Raw genomic sequence first — 6,261 nt, 5'->3', positions numbered from 1 at the left:
CAGTCGCATTCTGAGTGCCTTCTCACCTTCTGGTCCTGTATCTGACAATGTTTCTCTGCTATTCATAGAGTTTTCAGTGACTAGCGATTCAGAAGTAGTTTGTCACTCTTTCTTCCTAGTCTGCCTTTGTCTGGAAGCTCATCTGAAACCTGTCCACCGTGGGTGACCCTGATGATTATTTAAAATACCGGTGGCATAGCCCTCAGAATCACAGCAACTCAAGCCACCACAGACAGATAAGTGGTGGCCGTTTGGTTTTATGCCATGTAGCTCTTTTTATATGGACATGTTGGACTTATGTGCCATGTAGCTAACTCTGTGTATATGGACATGTTGGATTCATCTGCCATGTAGCTAGCTGTCTGTATAAGGATAAGTTGGACTTATGTGCCAGGTAGAGTGATTTATATATATGGAAATGTTAGACTCAGCTGCCGTGTACTTAGTTCCTTGTATATGGACATGTTGGACTTATCTATTATGTAGCTAGCTCTTGTATATGAACATATTGGACTCACCTGCTTTGTAGCTAGCTGTCTGTGTATGGACATGTTGGATTTATCTGCCATGAAGCTAGCTCTTTGTATATGGACCTGTGGGACTTTTATTCTATGTAGCTAGCTCTGTGTATATGGACTTGTTGGACTTATGTGCCAGGTAGTTAACTCTGTGTATATGGACATGTTGGACTCATCTGCCATGTAGTTAGCTCTCCGTATATGGACATGTTGGACTCATCAGCCATGTAGATATCTCTTTGCATATGGGCATGTTGGACTCCTCTGGCATGAAGCTAGCTCACTACATGGACATCTTGGACTCAACTGCCATGTAGCTAGCTGTCTGTGTATGGACATGTTGGACTTATCTGACATGTAGCTAGGTCTTTGTGTATGGACATTTTGGACTTATCTGCCATGCAGCTATCTCTCTGGATATGGACATGTTGGCGTTTTCTGCCATGTAGCTAGCCCTCTGTATAGACTTATCTGACATGTAACTACCTCTTTGTATATGGGCATCTTGGAGTTTTCTGCCATGTAGCTACCTCTTTATATATGGACATGTTGGACTTATATGCCATGCAACTAGCAGTCTATATATGGACATGATGGACTTACCTTCCCTGTAGCTACCTCTCTGTATATGGACATGTTGGATATATCTGCCATGTATCTAGCGTTCTATATAAGGATATGTTGGGCTTATCTGTCATGTAGCATGTTTTCTGTATATGCACATATTGGATTCATTTGCCATGTAGCTACCTTTCTGCATATGGACATGTTGGACTTCTCTGATATGCTACTAGAACTTTGTATATGGACATGTTGGACATATCTGCCATGTATCTAGTGCTCTTTATAAGGATATCTTGGACTCTTCTGCCATGTAGCTAGCTCGCGGTATATGGACACGCTGGACTTACTTGCCATGAACGTAGCTCTCTGTATATGGACATGCTGGGCTTATCTCTGTGTAGCTAGCTGTCTGTATAGGGATATGTTGGACTTATCTTCCATGTAGCTAGCTGTCTGTATATGGACATATTGGACTCATCTGCCATGTATCTAGCTCTCTGTATAATGATATTTTGGACTTATCTTCCATATAGCTAGCTCTATGTATATGGACAAGGAGCTCTGGTAGCATAGGGGTTATGAATTGGGCTGCGAGCCGCAAGGTCAGCAGTTCGAAACTACCAGCTGTTCCATGGGAGAAAGATGAGGCTTTCTGCTCCTGTAAAGATTTGCAGCCTCAGAAACCCTGTACAGGGTCGCTATGAGTTGGAACCGACTCCACGGCACATAACAACAACAACAACAATGTATATGGACATGTTGATATATCTGCAATGCATCAATCTCTCTGTATAAGGACATGTTGGACTTATCTAACATGTAGCTACATCACTGTGTATAGGAAAGTTGGAGTTTTCTTCCATGTAGCTAGCTGTCTATATAAGGATATTTTGCATATATCTGCCATGCAGCTAGCTCTGTGTATATGGATAAATTAGACTTTTTTTTCTATGAAGCTCTCTGCATATGGACATGTTGGACTCAACTGCCATATAGCTAGCTCTCTGTAAATGTCCATGTTGGACTCATCTGCTGTGTACCTAGCTCTCTATATATGGACATTTTGGAATCATCTATATATGGACATGTTGCACTCTTCTGCCATGTAGCTACCCTCTGTATATGATCATGTTGAACTCATCTGCCATGTAGTTAGCTATCTGTGTATGGACACGTTGGACTCCTCTGCCTTGTAGCTAGCTCTATGTATATGGACACATTGGACTCCTCTGTCTTGTAGCTAGCTCTCTGTATATGGACATTTTGGACTTTTCTGCCATGTAGCTAGATCTCTGTATATGGACATGCTGGACTTATATGCCATGTAGCTCTGTGTATATGGACATGTTGGAACTAACTGCCATTTACCTCTCTGTATATGCACATGTTGGACTCATCCACCATGTATCTCACTCTTTCTATAAGGACATGTTGAACTTATCTGACATGCAGCTACCTCCTTTTATATGGACATGTTGGACTTATATTCCATGTAGCTACCTCTCTGTATATGGACATGTTGGATTTATCTGCCATGTAGCTAGCTGTCTGCATATGGACATGTTGGACATATGTGCCATGTATCTAGCTCTCTATATAAAGATATGTTGGACTTATCATCCATGTAGCTAGCTCTCTGTATATGGACATGTTGAACTTATTTGCCATGTAGCTAGGTCTCTATATATGTACATTTTAGACATTTCTGCCATGTAGCTAGCTCTCTCTATAGGGACATGTTGGACTTACCTTCCATGAAGCTAAGTCGCTGAATATGGGCATGTTGAACTCATTTAACATGTAGCTTGCTCTCTGTACATGGACATGCACAACTCATCTGCAACGTACTTAGCTATCTCTATATGGACATGTTGAACTCATCTGCCATGTAGCTAACTCTCCGTATATGAACACATTGGACTTCTCTGCCTTGTAGCTAGCTCTTTGTATACGGACATTTTGGACCATTTTGTCATGTAGCTAGCTATCTGTATATGGACATGTTGGTCTCCTCTGCCATGTAGCTAGCTGTTTGCATATGGACATGTTGGACTATCTGCCATGTAGTTAGCTCTCTGAATATGGACATGTTGGACACATCTGCCATGTAGCTAACTATATGTATATGTTCATGTTGGACTCCTCCGCCATGAAGGTAGTTCTCTGTATATGGGCATGTTTGACTCATCTGCCATGTAGCTAGCTCATTGTATATGGAAATAATGGACTGTTCTGCCATATAGCTATATCACTGTATATAGATATGTTGCAGTCTTCTGCCAGGTAGCTAGCCTTCTGTATATGGGCAGGTTGGACTCATTTACTTTGTAGCTAGCTCTATGTATATGGACATGTTGGCCTCATCTCTCATGTAGTTACCTCTCTGTATTGGGACATGTTGGACTCATTTGACATGTAGATACCTCATTGTATAAAGATATGTTGCACTTATGTGCCATGTAGTTAGCTTTCTGTATATAGACATGTTCGATTTACCTGACATGTAGCTAGCTCTCTGCATATGGACATGTTGGACTCCTCTGCCTTGTAGGACTCATCTGCCATGTAGTTATCTCTCTGTATATGGACATGTTGGACTCATCTGCGATGTAGATAGCTCTCTGAATATGGATATGTTGGACTTCTCTACCATGTCTCTAGCTCTCTATAGGGACATGATGGATTTATCTGCCATGTAGCTAGGTCTCTATAGTAGGACAATTTTTACTTATCTGCCATGTAACTAGCTCTCTGTATATGGACATGTTGGACTTACCTGCCATGCAGCTAGCTCTCTGTATATGGACATGTTTGATTTTTCTGCCATGTAGGTAGATCTCTATATATCGACATGTTGGACATATCTCCCATATAACGAGCTCTCTGTATATGGACATGTTGGACATATCTGCCATGTATCTAGCTATCTGTTTAAGGATATGTTGGACTTATTGGCCATGTATCTAGCTTTCTGTATATGGATATGTTTGACTTATCTGATATATAGATATCTCTCTGTATATGGACATGTTGGACGTATCTGTAATTTAGCTAGCCCTCTTTATATCGACTTGTTGGACATTTCTGCCATGTAGCCAGCTCTCTGTATATGGACCTATTGGACTTATCTGCTATGTAGCTAGTTTTCTGTATATGGAAACGATGGACTGATCTGCCATATAGCTATAACTCTGTATATGGACATGTTAACCTCATCTGCCATGTAGTTAGCTTTCTGTATACAGACATACTATACACATCTGCCATGTAGTTAGCTCTCTGTATCTGGACATGTTGGACTCATCTGCCATGTAGATAGCTCTCTGTATATGGATATATTGGACTCCTATACCATGTAGCTACCTCTCTATATTGACATGTAGGACTTATCTGCCATGTAGCTAGCTATCTATATATGGACATGTTGGACTTTTCTCGATGTTGCTAGTTCCCTATATATGGACATGTTGAACTTATCTGCCATGTAATGAGCTCTCTGTATATGGACATGTAGGACATATCTGCCATATAGCTAGCTCTCTGTATAAGTATATGTAGGACTTATCTGCCATGTCACTAGCTTTCTGTATTTGGACATGTTCGACTTATCTGACATGTAGCTAGCTCTCTGTATATGGACACATTGGAGTTATCTGTTATTTGGCTAGCTCTCTGTATATGGACATGTTGGACTTTTCTGCCATGTAAACAGGTCTCTGTATATGGATATGTTGGACTTTTCTCCCATTTGGCTCTTTGCATATAGACATATTGGACTCATTTGTGATGTAGTTAGCTCTCTGTATAAGTATATGTTGGACTTATCTGCCATGTTTCTAGCTCTCTGTAAATGGACATGTTGGACTAATTTGCCATGTAGACTAGCTCTCCATATATGGACATGTTGGACTCATATGCCATATAGATAGCTCTCTGTATATGATCATCTTGGATGCATCTGCCATGTAGCTTGCTGGCTGTAAATGGACATGTTGGACTCATCTGCCATGTAGCTACCTCGCTGTATATGGAAATCATTGACTCATGTACCACATAGCTATATGTCTTTATAAGGACATGTTGGACTCCGCTGACTTTTAGCTAGCTGTCTGTATACGGACATGTTGGATTTATCTGCCATGTAGCTAGCTCTCAGTACATGGACATGTTGGACTTAGCTGCTATGTAGCCAGTACTCTGTATATGGACATGTTAAAATATCTGCCATGTATCTAATGCTATGTATTAGGATATGTTGGACTTATCTGCCATATAGCTAGCTTTCTGTTTAAAGGCATTTTGGACTCATCTGACATGTAGCTACCTCTCTGTGTATGGACATATTGGATTTATCTGCCATGTAACTCTCTTTATATGACATGCTGAACTTATGTGCCATGTAGCTAGCTTGTGCATATGGACATGTTGGACTTATCTGCCATTTACCTGTATATGGACATGTTAGCCTCATCTAACTTGTAGCTAGCTCTCTGTATATGGACATGTTGGACTTATCTGCCATGTAGCTAGGTCTCTGTATATGGACATGGTAGATTCATCTGCCATGTATCTAGCCCTCTGTATATGGAAATGTTGGACTCATCTGCCTTGTAGCTATCTCTCTGTATTTGGACATGTTGACCTTAACTGCCATGTAGCTAGCTATCTTTTTATGGACATGTTCGACTTATGTGACATTTAGCTAGCTCTCTGTATATGCACATGTTGGACTAATCTGCCATGTAGCTAGCTCTTTGTATATCAATATGTTGGACATTTCTGCCATGAAGCTACCTCTCTGTATATGGACATGTTAGACTTACCTGCCATGCAGCTACCTCTCTGTTTTTGGACATTTTGGACTTATCTGCCATGTATCTAGCTTTCTGTATTAGGATTTGTTGGACTTATATACCTTGTAGCTAGCTTTCTGTATATGGACATGTACGACTTATCTGACATGTAGCTATTTTGGTGTATATCGACAAGTTGGACTTTTCTACCATGTAGCTAGCTTTCTGTATATGGACATTTTGGACTTATCTGACAACTAATAAGCTCTCTATATATGTAGATGTTGGACTTTTCTGCCATGTAGCTAGCTCTCTCTATACGGACATGTTGGACTTTTCTCTCATGTAGCTAGCTCTCTATATATGGTAATGTTGGACTTATCTAC

This window comes from Chrysochloris asiatica, unplaced genomic scaffold, assembly GCF_000296735.1.
Source record: "Chrysochloris asiatica unplaced genomic scaffold, ChrAsi1.0 scaffold00422, whole genome shotgun sequence".
NCBI classification, from domain to species: Eukaryota; Metazoa; Chordata; class Mammalia; order Afrosoricida; family Chrysochloridae; genus Chrysochloris; species Chrysochloris asiatica.
Note: the sequence above shows the minus strand (reverse complement) of the source record.